The sequence below is a fragment of the Musa acuminata genome, chromosome BXJ3-9 (assembly GCF_036884655.1).
Source record: "Musa acuminata AAA Group cultivar baxijiao chromosome BXJ3-9, Cavendish_Baxijiao_AAA, whole genome shotgun sequence".
In the NCBI taxonomy this organism is placed as follows: domain Eukaryota; kingdom Viridiplantae; phylum Streptophyta; class Magnoliopsida; order Zingiberales; family Musaceae; genus Musa; species Musa acuminata.
Window position 1 is genome coordinate 19,151,612 of NC_088357.1, and position 24,574 is coordinate 19,176,185.

A 24,574-nucleotide genomic window follows, 5' to 3' on the forward strand; every position below is an offset into this window, starting at 1 on the left:
TTTACGAGACGATGCTCGTTAAAGCTCCAACAAGCATCCACCCAATTCAAGCAGCATGAGGCATTTGAGAGACTGTTGCAGTAAGGATGGTCTTTTCCTTCATCTGAAGGATCCGCAGGAACCAACAGGAATCAACACAACTCAGCCAACCCCACACTAGAGTCAGAGTCATTGGCAAGTTGAAGCAGCATGGTGGATCAAAGGTTCGACTACTCAAAAGCAATAGCAAAGAGTAACTGAGAGCTAGGAGGCGCATTGCAGTTGGAGCAGAAGATTGAAGACTCAGCAAAGGCAAGGAGTTACAGTGTCGACAAAGGCTTCAACGAGGACGTCGAAGGAATAAGTGGGGGAGAATGTCACGGACAAACTTCTAAACAGGATGTTTGATGTAATGCTTATGTATATCCGTGTCTTTTGGTATGTTCATGCTTTGTACAGCATGTAGAGGGATGGCTGAAGGCTTAATAGTCCCATTTTAGTTAGGTTGGTGGCTGCTTTAGGCTTGTAAATAAAGGTTGTGTCATGTAGACACGTGTGAGAGATTTTCGATATATAATGGACCATTTTACCCTTTTATTATGCAACTATTCAGAGCTTATAAATCTGTTTGTAATTTGCATTGTCTATGAAGCGTTTTCGGAGATGTTTGCATGTAGATCCCGAATGAGACGTTTTCTCTAATTCGTTCTCTCTTTTGTGGGTCCTAAGGGACATGGGAGGCTTTGGGGAGGTTGACCTTTGCGGGCGGACACGCAAGGGTGCCACACGACTTAGGCAAAACCAGTTAAGTCCATGATAGTTAGGCGATGGCACCATCTAGACTAGGCGATGGAACTGTTTGAGGCTTGGCCTCCCAGGTGGTACCACCCAGACTAAGCAATGGTACCGTCAATCATTAATGCCTACATGTAGTGGTACTGCCCAAGCAAGTGGTGGTACCACTAGACCCAGTCTCCGAGGCTTCATTAAGTAGTAGACTACCAGACTGGGTGGTGGTATCACGCAATGTCAAGGAGTATTGGTGGTGGTACCGCTAGTACCCGAAAACCTAGGATGAGACATTTTTTTGCTCTATTTTTGAAGCCATTTGGGGCCTATTAATACCCCACACTTTCTGGCATAAAAGAGCACGAAAGTGTGAACAAAAAAGTTATGATCTAAGTGAGAAAACACTGTTGTGATTCCTTGAGAGCTCCCCTCCTTTTCCCTAAGTATAAATTCTATTTAAGGGAGGGTTAAAAGAATTGTAAAGGTTATCTCCTAAACCTATGAAAAGGAGAATAGAACTATAAATAGGTAGTTGATCTTCACCCATTGAAGGAAGATCAATAGTTGAAGCCAACAACCTCAATGGAGGAGGAATCAGAAGTGGATGTAGGTCACAACGACCGAACCACTATAAAACTAGTGTGTTCTCTTTCTTCTCTGCTATTTACTTACTTTGCAACCACTTTACATCTTTATTACTCTCTTATGAACATCTTTAAGCTTAAATATCTTTCCGATATGGTTTTATCATATGAATTTTCAGGATCGACATAGGTTTCCAAAAGTACTAATTCACCCCCCCAGTATCGACTTGATCCTAACAGGACCAAATACACCTAATAGGATGAGAGAATTGTTATCTAACTATGAGGTATCATCAACCATCCAATATTCCATGAGTTGATCAATCAGTGAACTCATTCTCTAATGAGCACCTACACTATAGCCCTAATGTCCCTACACGAGCAACTATGAAACCAATTGCCTCCATCATATGGATAGATATATAGTACACTAATCTATCCGGTTACTCAAGAGGAAAAGCGAGATAACCGGATAGACTAGTGTACTATATACCCATCCATATGATAGATGTGGCTGGTCTTATAGTATCTCGATATCCTTCTCGAGTAACCTATGACCAAGATTATTTAGGGCCTATGTTTAAAGGTGAATTAGTCTCATTATTATGATCTCATCATGATCTGATTCTCATTGCATAGATTCATGGACATCACAATATATTTATACATCAAAGAATATAAAATGAGAAAATACCATAATAATAATAAGCAATAAGATTGTGTGTCATGTCACACGTGTCATCACTCATGTGATTGGCTTGTAGGGCACCTATAACTAGCAAGGGGGTTTTGCCCTGTTTTTATCACTACGTGGGGTGAGAATGCTGAGGGATCACGAGTGGCCAAGAGTTGAGGCTACATGGGTTGTTGTCGATGTCGGTAGAGAAGAGGAAGAAAACAATGACGATGGGTGTGGGGAGTTGCCTTGTTTTGATTGCTGCGAGGAGGGTAGGTTGCTGTCGAAGTTGAGAGGCAACAGTGGTGGCACGGTTGGGAATAGTGTTGCCAAGGGCGAGGAGTAGCAAAGGGTCATCGAGGCTAGGTGCAGCAAGGGGAGTGGTCCGTTGGCCGGAAACAATGGTGGCGGTCGTTTCTCGCTCGAGCGAGATGGGGTAGTGAGGAGGGAAGGTTGCTGGCCAGGGAGCAGTGCAGTGTGGTTACTACCTGAGAAGTAGTGGCAACGATGGAGAAGGGGAAGCAGTGGTCGTTGACCAAGAAATAGTGGTTCTTTCTCGATCAAGAAGGATTGACGTGCATGGCTATAAGCTTCACCCTTTCTCTCCCTTTTTTTTTTTTTTAGATAATGATAGCTATGATAAAGTTATATGAGAAATTACAGCAAGAACACCAAGGATCGTTGCTCTGATACCAAATAATAAGACCGTAGGGTTTAATCATAGAAGAAATGGGAGAAAAGGAGATGATCACTTCGAGAGGATCGGTCTCCTAGGGTTTGTCAAAAGATTAAATAATATTTTATTACTTAATAAAAATAAATATATATATCTCTATATATAGAGTTCTACTCAGAGTCCATCAGGACTTAGACTCTTAATAATAAATAAATATTAAATAAACTCCTATCCAATTCTTACTGAACTAAACAAACTCAATAAATATTATTTAAAAACTTAAAAAATAAAGAGATCCTAATAATTATATGCTTAAATTTAGTTTTTAATAATTTAATTCTTAATAGTTCTTAGAGATATAAGAATCTTTCTAATAATTTTAATATTACTAATATCCTCCGTTGATTTTGATTTGGTTTGTGATGGCTAAAGTGCAAGAGAAATAGTCGAAGATGGATTGTATGTGATTCATCTTCAAACTTTCAGACTCTACTCTGAGTACTTGTAATTGTGTCTTCTTTACTTTATTCACGTCTTAATAAATCTTTTGAAGGATTAATCAAGAATCATGTATTGTTTAGAGTTGTAATGATCTTCTCAAGAATGTTGCTATTGCTTGATAAATAAGACTTACAGCTACTTTATCTTGCTTCTTTTGATCTCTTAATATGACCTTCTCTACTGTCGTGAGAGAGTCATGTATCGTTCTTAATATGACCTTTTCTCTGTGAAAACCCATACAATAATATCCCAAACATCTTGAGATTCGACATATATCTCCATTTGAATGCTCCCATGATCATCATTTTTGTTGAAAAAGATCATCTCGATGATCTGGATCTTCTCTTCCTCAATGTCACCAATTAATTCTTCACGAGCAACTTCTTTCAATTCTTCACGAGCAACTTCTTTCACCGATTAATTCGTCTCACTATCTCTCGCAACTTCTCTTTCTATTTTCTCACTCCTCACTTATAGGATCTTTAGGCTTGGATACCATGTTGGAAACTCTAAAAAATTAATAATGAAGCGGATCAACATGGAAGAGGTATAATATATATCTCACATATAATTAATTCCCTCAACTCTTCTTTCAATGCTTTGCCTTAAGCGACAAACACAACCCATATTTATAGTAGATCAATTGACCTACAATTGCAACCCTTAGTTAAAGATAAACTTAATCTAAAACTAAAGTCCAACTTCTTTTGCTGCTGCCAACTCCAACTTTGCTGCTGCTAATCTTCAACATTTGCTGTTGTCGATTGCTAACTTCAATATTTGCTGTTGCCAACTGTTAACTTTAACATTTGCTGACACTTTAACCTTCTCTTTGTTGCCACCAACTTCAACATTTACAGTTGTAATTTACGAAAATAAAATCTATCAAAAAACTAACACTCGACTTCACTAAGTTGGTTTCATAAAATTTAAATTATATTTTAACACGCTGTGGCAAGCCAGCTCGGAGAGAACGATAGGAAGCTCCAAGTTGGCGTTGCGAGCGGAGAAAACGACTGCAAATATCCCCTGTTTGGATACGACTGTGATGGTTCGATTATAAGAATAAAGCCAGCGATGGTCATAGCTCACTCATCACAATTCTCAGAAGATGGAGTTGCACAGGTAGATGTTATCGCAAAAGAAGTGAAACAAAGGATCAAATAGGTGGCGGATGGTGGCCTTCTCCTTTTTGCAAGTGTACTACAAGTGAACTGCAAACTGCAGATATGAGCCGTGGACTGCGGTGGCTGTGAGCTCCGGCAATGTCAGGCCAATAGTTGCATGGACCACGCTGATAGTTTCCGCCATGGCCATCACGTGGCTCCGAGCCACGCGGTCCTAATCGAACAGCTCCTAGTGTTCGGGGGTCCCCGGTTCCCATTTGAAGGTGAACAGCGACGACGTCTTTGGGGCCGAACCATGATGCAAGGATATCTTCAGGGGGCTCGTGCAAGCACCGTTCCTGCAATGGACTGCTGTATATGTATAATTGCTCTCTTATTGGAACTTATATATAACATCAGTAGCTGTTTGAGTACTATTTGTTTGACTGCATAGTGCCTCTGATATACTACACCTGCTTACCTTTTGATCCTTATGGCACTGGTTTTCTGGGTTTGTCTCACTTGGTGATGAACTAAGAGGGCGTATTGATTCTAATTTGTCGGCTTTTAGCGCTCGTACCGAGTAAGAAAAGGTTGATGGTTTTGCGGGAGATTTGATTGAACTGTATGCAGTTTGATTCTAAAAAGGAGAGCCTGTGATGCCTTTAAGCTTCTCATGCTTACATTTCTGTGTTTTTTTTTGTTTCCCCTTTGCTTACGGGCAGTCCTATTTGACAAAGGCACCTCGTTGGCTCGAGAATCAGAGATCACACGTCTCTCATGAATCACCCTTCATTCAGAGCACCGAGTTCTCTGGCAGCCGCAAGATGAGAATCTCTCCCACACGAACACTACACGCAAGCAAGCCACAAACTCTCAGTCATACACAGGAACCACGCGGTGCTTAAAATAATATTAGAGATGCTGGGTTGAGAGTCGAATTCATTCGAGCGAAGTCTTTATACAGAGAAGACATACATTTCTATGATTCAAAAATCCTAATAATCTCGCAGAAGACCATCCTTGCCATCAAAGTTTCCCCTTGTTATCGACAAATGCTAAAATAACTCAGAGTAATTGCACAATGATGTATCGTTGTCTCGTATTGCGACGTTAATGTGTCACCGTATGATGTGGATGTGAGCCATGTGCTCGAGGAAAAAAGTTAACTCGATTTAGGGTATACCAGTGGAATCTTCCAAGGAGAGAACAATGGCGAAGACGGTCGTGGAACAACTAATGCCTCGTATAACATCAAATGCATGACGCCGTGACTTGTGCCCTACCGGGTGGATCATCTATGCATCGCCATGAATCCCTTGTTTCTTGTTGGATCATGTCATTGGAGAGCAACCCCTTGTCTTGTTTTCCTTTTATATCGGTGTAACTACAGGTCCCTACTATTCGGCATGGCTGCCCAGAAGAACTATTCCCCATTGATATCGATGCCCGCGACAAAGCTTATAAAGCTTAATACTGTTCAACCACTGAGAACTCCATCAGGCCCACTTGCATGATTGGTGGTCGGTGAATCACCGGACAATCCAGTGAAATGCACATATTGCAGGGATTCAGATCTTTGATGATTATTTTTACTGCAAGAATCTGTAAGATGATCCAGAGGTTAACAAAACAAGAATCTAGCTTTTCGATAACCCACAGCTGAGTGCTGCTTTTCGAAATCAACAATAGAAATTAAGTAGACCGAATCATCGCATGTAATTGGGCCTCTCAATGACCTAAGTACATTAATTATACATTCAAATAATATATCCTAATATTCTTAAGGCATATCGATCCGTAAGGAGGCTCTGTCGACAGACCCAGATAGAATATGTCAGTAGTCACAAGCATGGATTGATAACTTTCTTACCCATCTCAGGAGAGCATTCAATCTTCAAATTTGTACCGTAAAACGGGCTTTCCCATGTCAGGATGGGTAAAACCTTAAAGGTTTGAATCTGAAGTACAATGGGGTGAAGGACCTTCATTTCATGAGCACCAGTGTCGTCCCACTCTGAGACAGTTTACTGCATAGAATTAATTAGTGGGCATATTCTTTTTGCTCAACCATGGAATTCCAAACTTTCAACTCAAACTATCACCAGGTAACATTGTTTCCGCATTTTTTACACGAGAGGAATAGTTAAGTAACTGCTCTCTGAATCCTCCAGTGAGTGAACAGTACCAACTACCAGAAGAAGCACCACATTAATTTGGTCTAGCAAAGCAAAAGCATGGATGCATGAAACAGAAGATTAAGCTAGTAATGCTCACTGATCTACATCTTCCTGAGGTAGCAAGTGAGAAGGGAAGCTTTGAGCAGATTAAACTTCTTTCTCCATCTCCATCAGTTGCATCAACAAATCCACAAAAGCTAGCATTATTACCTTGTGATTCTTCCTTTCGTTCAGCCTCAAGTAGCAATGCAGAAGTTCCTGAAGGCTATGCCACTCCCTCAGCTCGTGTGCCACCACCATCTCCTCCATGGATGCTCGGAAGTCTTGGTACGGGTCCTCCGAGGAAATGGCCATCGGTATGCTCTCCTCGTAGAATGACGCCTTAACCAACGCTGCCTTGGTTGTGCGTTGGGCTTTTCGGATGCCGGTCTCAGGTTTAGCCTCCTCCATGATGGATTTCGTTGTGCACGGTGAAAAGAAGAACCTCGTGGAACATATGGCGCCTTCTAGGATGGCACTCCGACCTTCGTATTGGTCTGCGCCGGGGCAGATAGAAGACATGGTTGTGGTGGTGGTGGTGGCCGTGGTGGACACGTCGCTGAAGCCGAAATCCTCCTCGAGGTATGGGAGCTGGTAGAGGTTCTCCTGGAGCTCCAAGGGGCCAAAGCAGGTGGATGAGGAGGGAGAAGAGGTGCAATAGGGGTAATGTAAGCTGGAGTAGAGCTCTCCTGCTCTGAAGGACTGGGTTTCTTCTTCTTGGATGCAGATGGGGCCAATGGGTTTGATGCTGGTGATGGCTCCTTGGAGATTTTTGAATGAAGACTTGAGCTTCTCCATTTCTCTTCCCTCTATTCATATGGGGGGAGGGAGAGAGAGAAAGGGGGCGAAATTCTCATAATAATAGAGGCCTCAAAATCATCATTAATCTGCATAAGTTTAATTTACTTGTCTAATGAATCATTTGCATGCATTACATAGTCGAACAATTTATAGTAAGGACATCGCATGAGATTAAAAAACATGCTTCGGTGCCATGCTCTTTAATAATCTAAGCGACCAACATTCACACCATCAAGTAGAAAAACAATAGATTGTGTATATATAATTTGTTTTTTTTTTCTTTTCAAAATCCCTTCTTATTTCGAAATTTCGTACAATGAGTATTTATGAGAATATATCCTTAGTCTTTAATTGAGTTTATCGTTATCCCGTACAGTCATGAAAACAATTGGCCAAGTGGTCCAAATGAGACTGATATCTTAAGTTGGACGCGTAGTTCTGGATGATATCTGATGTTATGGATTGATCTCAGTAAGTAAATCGAAATTTAATCCGATGTTATGACAGAATTCAGATCCTCTGTTTTGCGTTTCACATCCTTATAAACCACGAAATAAGGATTGATTTTATAAAATTAAAATGTTTGCATAAATCTGACCAACATAATTTGGATTACACACGAAAACATTTGGGATGTGTTAGGATTTCCTTGCATCAGTTCTTATTTGTCTCACATTACACTTCTCCAACAGCCTAGCAATAAGTCAAAAGCGCAACGAGCAGAAATTAGCTTTCCTTTTCTTCAACCAAAAGAGGTTGATGAACTTTGCAGGTGCCATGTATTCACAACATTATCACTTGACCAGTACACCCGTGGATGCATAGGGAGTGCTTCAACTTGGGAATTGGAGTCTCCACGGCTTTGCTCTCGGGCCAACCATGGTGCTGTGAGAGCAAGCGAACGAGCAAACGAGCAGACAGCTTAATTATGTGTGATACAGTTTGAAATAAGAAGAAGGAACAGGAGAAGGGTGTGTGGTCCATGGAGGTATCCAACCACATGCATTAGAAGCCAAAAGATAATTAATAGTTTCAGATGGTCCTATCAACTCATCATTCCTCCCACCCTTAATGGTGAGTTGCGTGATACCATAAGATACACTTGCTTACATCTCTCCTTGGCTCTTGGATCATGACTGGATTATCTGAGTGTTTGTTTACACAGCCACATCCGGACACACGACCTATTCCCGGAGATGCAGCACACCGTGGGTGGTAAGAGTCCAATGGGGGAGGGGAGAAAAATGCCAACCTGAAACAGTGAACCGCATGTTTTGAGCTTTCGAGCAATGATGATGAGAGAGTCTCATACAGAACCGGCACACGTGAACTTTCTACAGTGAGAATGATGCGAGACTAGACTCGGCTTGCACGCACCGCCTGCTTCAGCTTTTCAAGCTGGATGGATTATTGTGGGCGGGGCCGTCCATGAATGCAGGATTTGGAGTTCAGATGTTTGTAATGCAAATTTCAGTTTCAACGCATGAACGTTCCTGAAGCCAAAGCGTGCAGTGAGCAAGTTCACATGTCACGAGTACACGGAAATGGGTCATTTTAGTTCTCGTTAGTACTGTTGATGAAAAGCCAACTTTGTTTTCTGGTTCAACTTCGGCTTTGTGTACTTACTATGACATCTATCAAATAACAGATCCCAAGCTTGCATAAAAAGGGCTGCCTTAGGCAAGAGAGTAACAATGCAAAAAAAAATACACCAAATATTTTAGATATTATTAGGCATCTGGTTGGAGGATCTATCTCCGTTACAAAGCAGCCTGATCTGACCTAGTGAATCTCTTTCTCAACAACGAATATAAATTCCAGCAACTATTATATACATACATGTATATGTACATCTTGGTGAGTTTAGAATAGCATTTTTTCTATTTCGAAGAAAAATTATACATTCATTTAGGAGCCCTAAGAGCTCACTAAAATCGTCTAGTTACATGAAGGCCATATTCTACCCTAGTCATATTTCTAATGACCAAACTAAATGTTGTGGTGCCAACTAAACGTTGAACTTTTGACTCCAAGGAACACCTCTTGTTCCGTTAAGGCAGTTGATGACCTCTAAAGCATTCCACTTGATTCAAATGTTCCTCGGCCCTTCTTTCTCTTCTACCAGTTTCAAGACTTGTGGGATGGCCCTGCACTCCACTCCACCTTCTAAGCGCTCCTCCCTTTACAATTTCCACAGCCTGTAGAGTGTAGCCAAAGAAGTTGCTGCTTGCTTGTCTTTAATAATATAACCTGTACCTGCAAGCACGCAGTTTAGACTAAATGAGCTATCACATTCGATGATCTAATCAAACAAACCTCGGGTGCACTGCATTGAATCCCACAAAACTTCCTCGGACCCATGTTGATCTGAACAGAAATCATCAATAGTAGATAAAAGCTTTGTGTGATAAAGGAGTAAGGCCAGGTCTTACGGTTGCGACCGAGGCAGCCATTCAGATTAACCCAAAGGAACCATAGGGAGTTACCGGTTACACTCCTTGGACATTTGGCCCCCTCCTTTCCAAGGATCTTGCCCCTCAAGCAATCAGTGCCCTTTATACCATTCACTCATATCCAAGTTTATCTCTGACCAGTTTGACGATTTCAAACACGACATCAATTAGGTTGAGAATGCAGCGTATTTGAGTTAGCCCCAGGAAATTTACCAAAGGGTAATTTTGATAATCCAACAAAGACAATAAAACGGAAGAATAAAAGACGACAAGAACACCAAATTTACATGGTTCGATCAATTGACCTACATCCACAGACGAAAGAGGAGCAAATCACTACTATAAAAGAGGGACTATTACAAATGCCTTAAGAAGATGATCCTAAGCCATAAAACATCGAAAATTATTGAACAAGAAAAGCCTAAAGCAACCAATTAGGTTTTCTTGTGGTGCATCTGACTTCAAAGCCCAGGCCCTTATTTATAGGTTAAATAGGAGATACCAAATTTGATTTTCCCGATGTAGGACTATGTGACTTGCCAAACTAACAAATCTCCACCTTGGTATGTCCCAACAAAACTTGCTCCACCTTCTTCACAAAAGCCCCAATGTGCAATTACCAACAATAAACACCAACCAAGTCTAAGCACTGCTTGAACTTGTAAAGTGGAAGAGGCTTTATAAGCATATCAGCTAGATTGTCCTTCGTATGAATTTTCTGAACAAGGACCTTTCTTTCAGCAATGGTATCCCATTTGCATCCAACAATTTTCTTACTCGAAGGCGGCTTCACAAGATCCCAAGTTCTATTCTGATGGAGAGATTTTATTTCTTCATTCATCACAATCAACCACTTAGCCAAATTATCATAAGAAACTACATCTAAGTAGGTAATAGGCTCACCAACTTCACTTGTTTCTTTTGTAACAAACAAAGCATATGCAACTAAATTTACATATCTTTGTGGTGGTCGAATATCTCTCCGTGGTCTATCCTTGACTATGGAATATTGCTCTTCCTCTAGATCATCTTCGTTAGTAGACTCGGGACTGTCTATCGGCATTCTTTGAGTAGAAGAGTTCAACTTAAAAGAATTCAAACTACCAATCTCAAGCTCCACCTGCTTCTGCGCATGTCATTTGTACAACTAGTAGATTCCTCTTTGGAAAATAACATAGACAATTCATCAAAATTAACATCTCTACTGATTACAAATTTTGGGGATTTGGGATCAGAACACCATAATCTATATCCTTTCACCCTAGAAGCATACCCAAGGAAAATACATTTTTTAGCTCGAGGCTCTAGTTTTCCTTCATTTATATGCATGTATGCTGGACACCCAAAAATTTTTAAATCAGAGTAATCAGTAGAAGTACCTGACCAAACTTCCTCTGGAGTTTTAAAGTTAAGTGCTGCAGAAGGAGCGCGGTTGACAACGTAACAGGCCATATTAATCGCCTCTGCCCAAAAGTCCTTTGTCAATCCTACATTTGAGATCATACACCTTGCTCTCTCTAAGAGTATTCTGTTCATATGTTCGGCCACACTATTTTACTGAGGCGTCATCCTAACAGTGCGATGCCGAACAATTCCTTCATTTTTATAGAATTCATCAAAGTCACTTTCACAAAATTCCATGTCATTATCTGTTCGAAGTTGCTTAATCTGTTTACCTGTTTGCTTCTCAATCAAAGCCTTCCATTGTTTAAAGGTTAGAAAAATATCATTTTTATGCTTAAAAAAATAAACCCAAACTTTCCTGAAATAATCGTCAATGAAAGTCAACATATACCTAGCACCACCCTTAGACTGAACATGAGTTGGACCCTAAAGGTCTGAATAAATATAGTCAAGAGTACCTTTTGTTTTGTTAACTGCCGGAGAATTGAAGCTGACTCTTTTCTACTTTCTAAAAATACAGTGTTCACAAAAATCTAGTGGCCTAGTACTCTGTCCGTAAAGTAGACCCCTTTTGCTCAATATGCTCAAACCTTTTTCACTCATATGACCTAAACGCATATGCCATAATTTGGTGATGTCAGAATCAGACAATGATGATGACGAGACTGCAATTGAGCCTGTGATAGTAGTTCCCTAAAAAATATATAAGCTACCAGACCTATAAGCTTTCATAACAACAAAGGCACTTCTAGAAACTTTTATAACTCCACTGTGTATTTACACCCAAGGGCCTCTAGGGTGCCTAAAGAGATGAGATTCTTTTTTAAGTCAGGAACATGTCTAACATTAGTGAGCGTCCTCACAATACCATCATGCATTTTAATTCGAATTGTTCCTCTACCAACAACATCATATGCTACATTATTGCCCATCGAAACAATTCCACCATTACAAGATTCATATGTGGAAAATAAATCTCTATTAGGACACATGTGATAAGAACAACCCGAATCTAAAATCCATTCATTTTTAGACCTCGTCCTATCATCAATAGTAGAGAAAATATTTCCAACATTATCATTAGTTGCTACACTAGCTTCAGCGGATTTAGTAGCTTTCTCAACAATTTTTTCCTTTTTGCTTTAATTTATTTTTCAATTTAAAGCAATCAGCCTTAATGTGTCCTATTTTATGACAATATCTGCATTCCAAATTTTTATGTCTGGATTTAAATCTAGATTTAGATATACTATTGTCAAATTCCCTTTTATTTGTTCTCCCCCTAACAACCAGACCTTCAGCCTGATTCTCTCTACTTTCCTTAGTAATATCTCTGTCTATCTACTCCTTAAATTTTAGTGCAGATTTAATTTCTTGATATGAAATTGTTTCTTTTCCATAAATCATAGTATCACAGAAATGTTTAAAAGATTGGGCAAGAGAACACAAAAGTAACAGGGCCTTATCCTTATCAATAATTTTTGCATCTATATTCTCCAAATCCATAACCAAGGAATCAAATTTATCAAGATGTGAGAGTATAGATGTACCTTCAGTTACCTTCTTACCCATATCCATAAGATCTTCCTTTAACGTACCATTTGGAATGTTCTCAGCTTCTTGTAGTGCCAAATCAACTCTGTCTTGAACCAGAATGACCTCCATCTTGAATTTCTCAACAACGATCTTTGTTATTGTCATTGTTGCCAAAAGATCCCGAAACCAGGCTTTGACACCAGTTTGTTAGAGCTAGCCCCAGGAAATTTATCAAAGGGTAATTTTGGCAACCCAATAAAGACAATAAAGCGGAAGAATAAAAGACGATAAGAACATCAAATTTACGTGGTTTGGTCAATTAACCTACATCCACGGACGAAAGAGGAGCAAATCACTACTATAAAAGAGGGACTATTACAAATACTTTAGGAAGATGTTCCTAGGCCATAAAACATCGAAAATTACTGAACAAGAAAAGCCTAAAGTAAACAATTAGGTTTTCTTGTGATGCATCTGACTTCAAAGCCCAAACCGTTATTTATAGGTTAAATAGGAGATATCAAACTTGATTTTTCCGATGTGGAACTATAAGACTTGCCAAACTAACACAGGGCTCTAGCAAATCAATCAAACGTGAGCCCTCTACCCCACAACATTTTCCATAAGAAAACCTCAATATCCTGGCACCCTACTGCTAGTCATAAGTGCCCAGCAAGCCAATCACGTGAGTGATGGCACGTATGACTTGATACAGAATCTTTTTGCTTATTATATTTTTGGCGTATATCACTTTATAACTATTGCATAAATGCATATGTATAGTGATGTCCTTGGATTTGTGCAATGGGAATCGGATCGTGATGAGATCACGATAATGAGATCGATTCACCTTTAAACACATATCCTAAATAATCCCGGTCATAGGTTACTCGAGAGGGACATCGTGATAACCGGATAGACTGGTGTGCTGTATACCCGTCCATATGATGGATGCAGCTGGTCTCATAGCTGCTCGTGTAGGGACACTAGGGATACAGTACAGGTGCTCATTGGAGAATGAGTTCACTGATTGATCCGCTTACGGAATGCTGGATGGTTGATGATGCCTTATTGTCAGACAACGATTCCGTAGTCCTAGTGGTGTATCTGGTTCTTAGACTTGAGACACCAAGGATGTCCTGTATGAGTGCTCCACTCTTTGATACCAGACTTATAGGTTTGGCTGTTCCCAGATCTAGTACAGCTGGTCATTGGGAGTGGTAGTCGACCTTACGAGGGCTATTGAGTGTCGATAGAGGATCATCCACTCTCGGTATCATGAGAGGAATATCCCATGTGTTCTTGCTCAGACAAATCCCTGGCCAGGGTCATTCGGGTTGAGAGAGAAAGAGTTCTCCGGGAGAATCCGATTAGAGCGAGACTCAAGTAGAAACCGTATGGGTCTGACAGCACCATGCTCGATATACGGTCTCTGGGATATTAGATGGATGAGGGACTATAGGTACATGGTAACTGAGGACAGACAGGTCCAATGGATTGGATTCCCCTGTATCGTCTGGGGACTACGGCGTAGTGGCCTAGTACTTCCGTAGTCGATGAGTCGAGTGAATTATTACAGAGATAATAATTCACTTAGTTAGAAGGAGTTCTGACAGGTATGACTCACGGCCAGCTCGATATTGGGCCTAGAGGGTCACACACATATGGTAGGCATTGCGATGAGTAGAGGTTCGGATATGAGATATCCGACGGAGCCCTTGTCTTATTGGATGCAGATCCAATACCCACTAGGGAAAGGACCCATTAGGGTTTTGACACGGGATCTCTATAAATAGGAGGGATTCACAGCCTCATAGGCTAGAGTCTTTGCTTGCCCTTCCTATTCTCCTCTCCCTCTCCACCTCAGAGTACGCCTGGAGTTTTGAGGAGCGTCGTCGCAACCCTGCTGTGTGGATCACCGCTAGAGAGGAGGACGCTTGACCTCCTTCACCCTCTCCTGAGGATCTGCAAGGAAATAGGGATATACGATCTCCCTAGGTAACACAATCTCTATACGCAGTTTTGTGTTTTGCGGATTTTGCGCACCAATCTTCGCACGACGACGAACATCTTTTTGGGAATCGGGGATTTTTGTTTTCTTGTTCTTCCGCTGCGCATATGATGTTGCCCCCCATGATTTCCCAACACCTACATCGCCTTCCACCGATACCAGCTTTCCTCCTTACGATGAAGACTACTTGTAACATATGCGTACGAACTTTCTAAATATACATTACCTTTCGGAGTGAGAGTCCAAATCTAGCTATTATCAGGAGGATTTTGTGAGATCCGGATTTCGTTAAACTTTTCAAGTAGAAGTGGATGAAATATGTTGTTAAGAATCTCATTGTTCTTGCAGTTAGGAAAGTTAAACATTTCATTCACAATATTAAGATATGTGGGTTGAATTTTTATCACATAATAGTAACGAGGTCGTATTCTGGTAGGACGCAAACCAACAATGGAGATGGACTCTCGACCTAATGAAGCTATGACGATTAAAGAAGTATTCCTGCGTGCAACAAGAGAAGGCATCAACAATCTAGAGGTTGAAGGTGAGATGATCTGTGCCTGAGAAAGATTTTGAAGAATGAAGAAACCACTCCATGGTTTATGAAAATTGCATCAGCAATAACAATGTTACTGTCAAAATTTCAATATATAGAGTTGCCCCATATCCCCATGGAGGGTAACAAGGCTGCTCACTATCTGGTAGTTAACACCCAAGTTATGAGAGAGGTGGTCCCAATGGTTCCAAATTCTGTCTTGTATCTTAAGCTTCGAGGAGATCAAATCTGATGTATCATTTGATTTGAATTAAATTTTTTTTTTTTTTGGAAAACAAAATGTGGACCACCTAACGAAAAGTACGTTGCCCAACCATGATTCCGAAAACACCAATAGTTTACGAAAACACCCCTTTAATATCCTGAAGTATATGCTTTTCCAAATAAGATGTTCAGGTATTAGGCAAAAGGGAGGACTTTTGAGAACTATAAAAAAGGGAGCACTACTCAGCAAAAATAAAAGAAGAGATAATTTTTCCCAAAAAATTATCTTTTCTTTAGTTACCATTAATATCCTTTAATAAGGGTAGTAATCTTTTCCTCATTCAAAAGATAATTGTTGAACAAAAATTAAGGTGCAGGAAGATAATTGATCTCCATTACCTACACCTTCGTGGGAATTGAACATGTAATAAATTTATTTGAGGATCTAATTATAAATTCATGATCTACAGGAACTAAATTGCAAAACTGCAAAATAAAAAAAAATTAATGGTTTCAAGTCGCTTCCCACTGCCTCCCTTCTCACGCCCCCTCTCTCACGAGGACAGAGAGGCTGCGTGGGAGCGTGTGGGAGAGAGAAAGAACAGAGAAAGAGAAGCGAGAGAGAGAAAGAGGAGAAAGAAAGAAATAGGGAAGGAAGAGAAAAAGAAGAGGAAAGGAAGAAGGGAGGATTGATACGCTGCGGTTAGAAAAGAAAAGAAAAGAAAAAATTGGAGGAGGAAGAGGGGAGTGATGGGAATATAAACAGGAATAATCTTTGTATAGGAACAAATACTAGAAGACCAAAATACGTAGCGGAATAAAATGGAAACACAATCAAACAGAACACCAAGATATACGTGAAAAACCCCTTCTATGTGAAGGGTAAAAACCACGGGGCAAACTAGAGATAATCCACTATGAAAATAATGAATGTACAAATCTCAATCTCTTGTCCAAAACCCTAGCAACAACCACAAGAGAATAACTGGGATACAAGGATCACGTCACTGCCCACAATATCTAAAACCTCCCAAGTAATCACAGCAAGAGCCTACTGTAGATTTGATCTAACCTGAGATGAGAACACTGCTAGATGATTGAGAATAGTCTCTCTGCGTTGTCCTTGTCTTCTTCATTTTCTTTCTCTTCCTTTTCTGCCTTGTTCTCCTTCGTCTCTTTGGAATCTCGTGGCTACCAAGATCTGCCTCGTTGCTGCCTTTTTATAGCTTTAATCTGCATCTAAAACATAGCCACTACACCCCCTAATCTTAATTAGGGTTAGGTTAAGAGGGGGTGTGGGCTGTGGGCTGATAAAGCCCACATGGGCTGAATATGGGCCATCAGCCCAACAACCTCCCCCTTCAGCCCATAAGGGAGGCTGTCCCATGACTCCTCAATGTGAAGCCATACCGACCAACTGTCGGCATATCTCTTGTCTTTCTTTTGGTAAGGTCTTCGTCAACATGTCTGCTCCGTTGTCATCTGTATGAATTTTCTGAAGCTGCAACTGCTTCTCTTCAAATACATTTCGAATCCAGTGGTATCTGACATCTATATGCTTTGACTTAGAATGAAACATTGGGTTCTTACACAAATGGATGACACTCTGGCTGTCATACTGCACCACATAATTTTTCTATTTCAGCCCCAATTCTTGTAAGAATTCTTTCATCCATAACATTTCTTTGCATACCTCTATAGCAGCAATATATTCTGCTTCTGTGGTAGAGAGAGCAATACACCTTTGTAACTTGGATTGCCATGACACAGCTCCCCCTACAAAAGTAAGTACATAACCTGAAGTAGACTTCCTCGTATCTATATCTCTTGCCATATCTGCATCTGTGTAACCTGTTAACACAAGTGGTCCACCTCCAAAGCTTAAACAAACCTTAGAGCTCCCTCTGAGATATCTAAAAATCCACTTCACTGCTGCCCAGTGCTCTTTGCCTGGATTTACAAGAAATCTGCTAGTAACACCCACTGCATATGCGATGTCTGGCCTCGTACATACCATTGCATACATTAAACTTCCAACTGCTGAAGCATAAGGAACCTTTTGCATTTTCTCCTTCTCCTCATCACTTGACGGACTCTGTTCTGAGCACAACTTGAAGTGACCTGCAAGAGGAGAACCAACTGGCTTAGCATTGCTCATACTGAATCTTTCCAATACATTCTCAATGTATTTCTCCTGTGACAACCAAATCTTCTTGTTTTTCCTGTCACGAGAAATCTGCATGCCTAGTATTTGCTTTGCTGGCCCCATGTCCTTCATTGCAAAAGACTCACTCAGTTCCTTCTTCAACCTGTTAATTTTAGACATATCTTTCCCAAGAATAAGCATGTCATCAACATAAAGTAAGAGAATAATAAAATCCTTACCAAACCATTTGATGTACACACAATGATCTGAAGCCGTTCTTTTGTATCCATTTTCTGTCATAAATGAATCAAACTTTCTGTACCACTGTCTTGGAGCTTGCTTTAGCCCATACAAGTTCTTCTTCAACTTGCAGACAAAATTATCTTTACCTTTGACTTTGAAGCCTTCTGATTGCTCCATATAAATTTCCTCCTCTAAATCACCATGAAGGAAAGCTGTCTTCACATCTAACTGCTCAACCTCCAAGTCCTGGCTAGCAGCAATACCAAGAGCAACATGAATAGAAGACATTTTAACAACAGGAGAAAATATCTCTTCAAAGTCAATACCTTTCTTTTGACCAAAGCCTTTCACAACCAATCTAGCTTTGTACTTTGGTTGAGAATAATATTCTTGAGTCTTCAACCTAAAAACCCACTTGTTCTTCAAGGCCTTCATTCCATTTGGTAGCAGCACCAAATCATAAGTGTGGTTCTTTTGAAGAGCATCCATCTCTTCCTGCATAGCAACTAACCACTTCTCTTTCTGCTCACTCTCAACTGCTTCCTGGTAACTCTCTGGTTCACCTGCATCAGTAAGCATCACATACTCATCTGTAGAGTATCTTCTGAAAGGTTGACGTTGTCTAGAAGATCTTCTCAACTGAGGTTCTGCGGGAACTTGCTCTCCTACTTCTTCTTGCTCAACATGTCCTGCAGGTAAATCAACATCAGGCTCTACACTATTTTCCTGCACATCTCCCCCATCACCCTGATATACTGGAGGAATAACTGAGTCACAATCTGCTAATCCTTCTGCAGAAGTCTTGGCTGGTGCCTTCTTCTTCAAATCTTCAAAGGTTTGATCCTCAAAGAAGACAACATCTCTACTCCTGAACACATTCTGCTTTTCTGGATCCCAAAGCCTGTAACCAAACTGATCATATGAGTAACCAAGAAAAATACATTCTTTAGACTTACCATCTAGCTTGGACCTCTCATTGTCTGGAATATGTGCAAATGCGCGACAACCAAACACTCTCAAATGCTTGTAGGAAATATCTTTCCCTGACCATACATGCTCTGCAACATCACCATCTAGGGCTGTACATGGTGATAAGTTGATCACATCAACTGTAGTCCTCAAAGCCTCATCCCAAAACCTTTTGGGTAGCTTGGCCTGTGAAAGCATACATCTGATCATTTCCATGATGGTGCGGTTCATCCTCTCTGCAATTGCATTATGCTGAGGTGTACCAGGAACTGTCATCTCATGTTGGATCCCATGTGACCTGCAATAGTAATTAAACAATCCCGTATACTCACCACCATTATCTGATCTTATGCATTTCAATTTCCTTTTTGTCTCCCTTTCAACCCTGGTATGAAACTCTTTGAAGACATTAATAACCTGATCTTTGGTCTTCAAAGCATAAGCCCAAACTTTCCTGGAAAACTCATCTATAAAAGTGACAAAATAAAGTGCACCACTTATACCAAGAACATCAACAGATCCACCAGGAGTTTTTGTCCTCAAAGGACCACATACATCTGTATAAACACGGTCTAAGGCATGCATTTTTCTAGACAAAGCAGCACTAGCAAATGAAACTCTATGTTGTTTACCAGCCAAACAATCAATACAAGGGTTCAGATGTATACCTCTGAGATATGGTAATACATCTCTCTTGGAAAGAGCTTGCAGCCCATTCTCGCTCATGTGTCCCAATCGCCTATGCTACAACTCCATACTGAAGTCTTTCTCTATAGCATTTAACTGCTCACCATAAGCTTTAGCCTGCAACCTGTACAAAGTATGACATTTCTTTCCACTGGCTATAACAAGAGAACCCTTACTGAGCTTCCATTGCCCTCTGTGAAATCTACTTTCATACTCTTCATCATCTAGTCTTCCAACTGAAATTAAATTCAGCCTTAAGTCAACCACATGCCTCACATCCTTAAGTACCAACTTGCAGCCAAGGTTGGTCTTTAAATGGATATCACCCATGCCAATGATGTCTGCTGTGCCGTAGTTGCCCATCTTGACAACACCACAGTTTCCAGACCTGTATGTAGCAAAAAACTCCCTCCGAGGTGTAGCATGATAAGAAGCACCTGTGTTAATCACCCACTCAAGATCCTAACACACACAAGAAAAAATATCATCAGAAGGAGATAAAATCAAATAATCACCACCCTGCACTATAGCTGTAGTATTATCCTTTGACTCTGTAGACTCCACTTCTTTTCCCTTTTTCTTGTTCTTCTTAGGTTGCTTACATTGGTTCTTGTAATGTCCTTTCTCATCACAGTTATAGCAAACAATATCTTTTCTTGATCTTGACTTGCTCCTACCCATACGTGAACTACTTCTGGACTTTGACCTTCCTCTGTTCTCTGAGATAAGTGCTTGTGAATCATTCTGAGATGTTGCCGAACTTTTTCTTCTCAACTCCTCATTCAACAAACTGCTTGTTACTTGACTCATAGTGACAATACCATCTGGTGCAGAATTACTAAGAAAAACCACCAGTGTCTCCCAACTTTCTGGTAATGAACTAAGAAGTAACAATGCCTATAACTCATCATCAAGAGACATTTTCATAGAGGATAACTGGTTAGTAATACTCTGCATTTCATTCAAATGCTTAGCAATAGAAGCACCCTCTCTATATTTTAGGTTCACAAGTTTTCTGATCAAAAAAGCTTTGTTGCCAGCTGTTTTTCTTTCATAGAGACTTTCCAATTTTTTCCAAAGAGAATATGCAGAAATTTCAGTAGAAACGTGGTGAAAGACACTATCATCAAGACACTGTCTAATAAACCCAATTGTTTTTCGATCTAACCTCTTCCACTCATCATCTGTCATAGTTGTAGGTTTTGCACTATCCCCTTGCAAAGGTCCATACAAATCTTTGCAATACAAGAGATCTTCCATTCTTGGTTTCCATATCATCCAATTATTTCCATTCAAACTAATCATGCGAGAAATATTACTGGCCTCCATGTTCAAATACAAAAAATAAATCACCAAAACCCCGCTCTGATACTAGTTGATGGGGATATAAACATGAATAACCTTTGTATAGGAACAAATACTAGAAGACCAAAATACGCAGTGGAATAAAATGGAAACACAATCAAACAGAACACCAAGATATACATGGAAAACCCTTTCTATGTGAAGGGTAAAAACCACGGGGCAAACTAGAGATAATCTACTATGAGAATAATGAATGTACAAATCTCAATCTCTTGCCCAAAACCCTAGCAACAACCACAAGAGAATAACTGGGATACAAGGATCACGTCACTGCCCACAATATCTAAAACCTCCCAAGTAATCACAGCAAGAGCCTACTGTAGATTTGATCTAACCTGAGATGAGAACACTGCTAGATGATTGAGAACAGTCTCTCTGCGTTGTCCTTGTCTTCTTCCCTTTCTTTCTCTTCCTTTTCTGCCTTGTTCTCCTTCCTCTCTTTGGAATCTCGTGGCTACCAAGATCTGTCTCGTTGCTATCTTTTTATAGCTTTAATCTATATCTAAAACGCAGTCACCACACCCCCCTAATCTTAATTAGGGTTAGGTTAAGAGGGGGTGTGGGCTGTGGGCTGATAAAGCCCACATGGGCTGAATATGGGCCATCAGCCCAACAGGGAGAAGGAAAAGAAAAGAATAAGAAGGGAAGGGAGGAGGTAAAAAAGTTAAAAAGGAATAAATAAAAGATAGGGTGTTAGAACAGAGAAGAGAAAGAAGAAAGAGAAGAAGAAGAACGAAAGGCAAGAGCGAGAAGAAGAGAAGGAAAGGAGAAGGGAAAGAAAATAACGAAAGAAAAAATAATTTTCATACAAGCAGGAGAGAAGTGAGAAAAAAATAAAAAAAAAGAAAATTATGAAGGGCTCGATTTGATATTAGATGAATTTAGATTAAGTCTAAGAAAATTTTATTAGGCATAGTTTTAAAGTCTCTTATACTTTTATTAATTAGATTTATATATTGAATTATAAATAGACTAATCTTGGTGTTCTTAGTTAATATGATATTTATGTTAGGAAGAAAAAAAAGATTATTTTATAAAAATAAGACAAAACGATATGAAATGTATATTTGTATGGAGGATATGTGGTGAGTATACTCACCTAACTCTATCTAATATATTTTGAAAGTATCAATACATGTGTTTCAAATCGATAAATACACATGATTTATAATATTTATAAGCTTTTATCATTCAAAAGTATTATAAAAATTTAAATATTTATAATTTTAAAAAATATACAATTGAAATTATTATTTATTATTTTATAAATATTTTTAAGTTATCTTATTAGAATATATATAAAAATAGTTGTCCAATATTATATTTAAAAATGAATTTAAAATGTTTAGCCTTAGTTTTAGATGATACATGATTATAGCAGTTTTGAAATTATATGTAAAAAAAATTATTTAAAACATCTAGTATGATAACAAAGTCATTGAAATATTATTTATAGTAATATGACAGTTGTCTAGACAGTATGCATATTATTTGGATCCAATCAATGTGAAATATATATTAAAATATGTTTAAAAACTAGTTTCTTTTAAATCGTAATACAAAAATATATGTATTATTTATATCTTGTTAATTAAAATAATTTTGAATCTTCTCACCATTAGGATCAAAGGCACTAAGAGGGGGGGGGGTTGAATTAGTGCAGCGGAAAACTTTCGATGATTAAAACTACGTTCGTACGATAAAAAATGATTTCGATGCCAAAGTCGATTTGGAAAGTTCTTTAACTTAAGATCAAGCGAAGTGCAGTTAAAGTAAAGCTATGGAGTTAGTTTGCAGTTAAGATAGAAAACAGAATGTGAATGCAAACTGAGATTTAGAGTGGTTCGGTCAATCTTAACCAACATCCATTTTTGGCTTCCTCCTCCGATGAGATCACCAATGTCTAATAGAGGCCTTCCTTCAATAGGCAAAGGTCAACCACCCTTTTATAGTTTAACTTCTTTTGACGGGCTTAGGAGACAACCCTTACAGATTTTCACTCCTCGCTTGAATGATCAAAACTTAGAAGTAAAGAGGGAGAAGAACTTTTGGCCTTTACAACACTTTTGAGCTCTAAAGATCATAGAATAAGATCAAGATTTCAGTGCCCTTTCATTAATGAAAGGGTGGGGTTTATATAGGCCCCAAACTAGTTTGAATTTGGAGCTCAAAAATGTCATCTCCCGGATTTTCGGGGTCCTGGCGGTACTACCGTCGTAACTGGGTGGTACCACTGCCTGGCAGAGCTCGGAGATCGAGCTCAGGCGATACCACTGCATGACAGGGGCAGTTCCCCCGCCCAGCTTTCTTGGGATATTGAGATTTGTGGAGGGATACTGATCTCAGGCGATACCACTGCATGACAGGGGCATGACAGATTATTACAGGAGATTTGTGGAGGGATTTTCTCGAATCGCTCAATCTCACACCAAACCCACTAAGAAGAATGTGAAATTTGTAGGGGATGATGATTGTGAGCAAAGTTTTCAAGAGTTAAAAAGAAGATTGACTAGTGCCCCTATTCTCACTATTCCAAGTGGTAGTGAGGGATTTGTAGTTATTACTAATGCTTCAAGAAAGGGTCTTGGATGTGTTTTGATGCAGGAAGGGAGAGTGATTGCTTATGCTTCTAGACAACTAAAAGGTTATGAACTGAATTATCTAACTCATTATTTGGAATTGGCAGCAATTGTTTTTGCTCTAAAGATTTGGAGACATTATTTATATGGTCGGCAATTTAAAATTTTTATTGATCACAAGAGTTTGAAATATATTTTTACTCAGAAAGACTTAAACATGAGGCAGCGAAGATGGATAGAACTTCTAAAGGATTATGATTGTGCCATCCGTTATCACCCGGGCAAAGCCAATGTAGTAGCTGATGCTCTTAGTAGAAAATCTACATGTTTTATGGCTAGTTTGGTCGTGAAGCAAAGGAAGTTATTAGAAGAAAATTTTGATTTGAATGTTATAAGAAAAGAGCAAGACTCAATGATATTGATGGCCTCTAATCAGGTGCAATCTGATCTTATTCAACAAATTAAGGAAGGACAATTACGAGATCCATGTTTAATCTACTTGAGGAATGAAGTAGAAAAGGAATTGAAGCCAAAATTTCAAGTAACAAAGGATGGCCTATTTAGATTTGGGAATAGAGTGTGTGTACCAAATGAACCAGATATCAAGAACCAAATCCTAAAAGAAAGTCATACTTCAAAGTACACCATGCATCCTGGGAGCACTAAGATGTATAGAGATCTCCAAAGTCATTATTGGTGGGAAGGCATGAAGAAGGAAAAGGTTAAAAACTGCTCAGAGTTGTCAAAAGAGTTATGCTGATAATAGAAGACGAGATATTGAGTTCGAAGTTGGAGATTTTATGTTCTTAAAGGTTTCCCCTTTCAAAGGCATTATAAGGTTTGGGAAGAAAGGAAAGTTAAGCCCAAGATTTATTGGACCTTTTGAGGTCCTTGAGAGGGTTGGTTCTGTTGCTTACAAGATTGCCTTGCCACCATCGTTGTGCCATATCTATAATATATTCCATGTTTCGATGATTAGAAAGTATATATCTGATCCTTCTCATATCATTAAGCATGAGCTGATGGAGATCAATAAAGATTTATCTTATGTGGAAGAGCCCACTCAGATTGTTGATAAGAAAGAAAAAAT

At 39.5% G+C, this 24,574-nt stretch overlaps 1 pseudogene; it reads right to left on the bottom strand.

Annotated features, from left to right (window-relative positions):
* Positions 1-5,280: 5,280 nt before the first annotated feature.
* LOC135648751 (transcription repressor OFP13-like) lies at positions 5,281-7,351 on the bottom strand (annotated as a pseudogene).
* Between the last annotated feature and the right edge of the window lie 17,223 nt (positions 7,352-24,574).